Consider the following 715-nt stretch of genomic DNA (forward strand, 5'->3'; position numbering starts at 1 on the left):
GTGGATGTACCATGATTTGCCTAACTATCTTCCCATTGATGTATATTTGGTTTGTTTTAGACTTTTACTAAATTAAGCATGGTGCAGTCAGCGTGCGTGTACAGCGATCATTGCTTACAAGTGGTAGCATCTCTGCAGGACAAATTCCCAGAAGTGCAATCTCTTAATCAAAGACTATTTGTGTTGTGCAGTTTTGCTACTAACTGCAAATCCATTTCTATTACCTGAGTTTGATTGCACCAACTTTCCCCTGCCTTCACCAATAATATTATATTATTGAAGTTTACATCTTTGCCAATTTTCATAGTTCTTCCTTTAATGAACATTTCTTTAAATAACAGTGAGATTGAACATCTTTTGCATAGGTTGATAAGACTTTTTATGTGGGTGGTTGTCATTTGTTTTCTATTTTTCTTTGGGTTTTTTAAAATATTTACTTTCAAGAATGTGTATTAAAATTAATCTTTTTTTCTGTCTTGTATTGCAAAAGATTGCTTTGTAAATTGGCGGGGTACTTTTGGTTAATTTTTATGAAGTCAAATTTCTCTAAAGTATCTTTTACAGTCAACCTATCCATCCATGACCCAGGGTTTTGTGGGGCTTCCTTTGTGAAGTGTTATGTTTTCACTTATTCACATGTCTGCCTCTGAGCTCCCTATTCTGTTCCATGGGTCTGTTTTTCTGTTTTTCCAGCAGTGCCACACTAGTTTTATTA

Source organism: Propithecus coquereli, unplaced genomic scaffold (assembly GCF_000956105.1).
Source record: "Propithecus coquereli isolate 6110/MARCELLA unplaced genomic scaffold, Pcoq_1.0 Scaffold811, whole genome shotgun sequence".
NCBI classification, from domain to species: domain Eukaryota; kingdom Metazoa; phylum Chordata; class Mammalia; order Primates; family Indriidae; genus Propithecus; species Propithecus coquereli.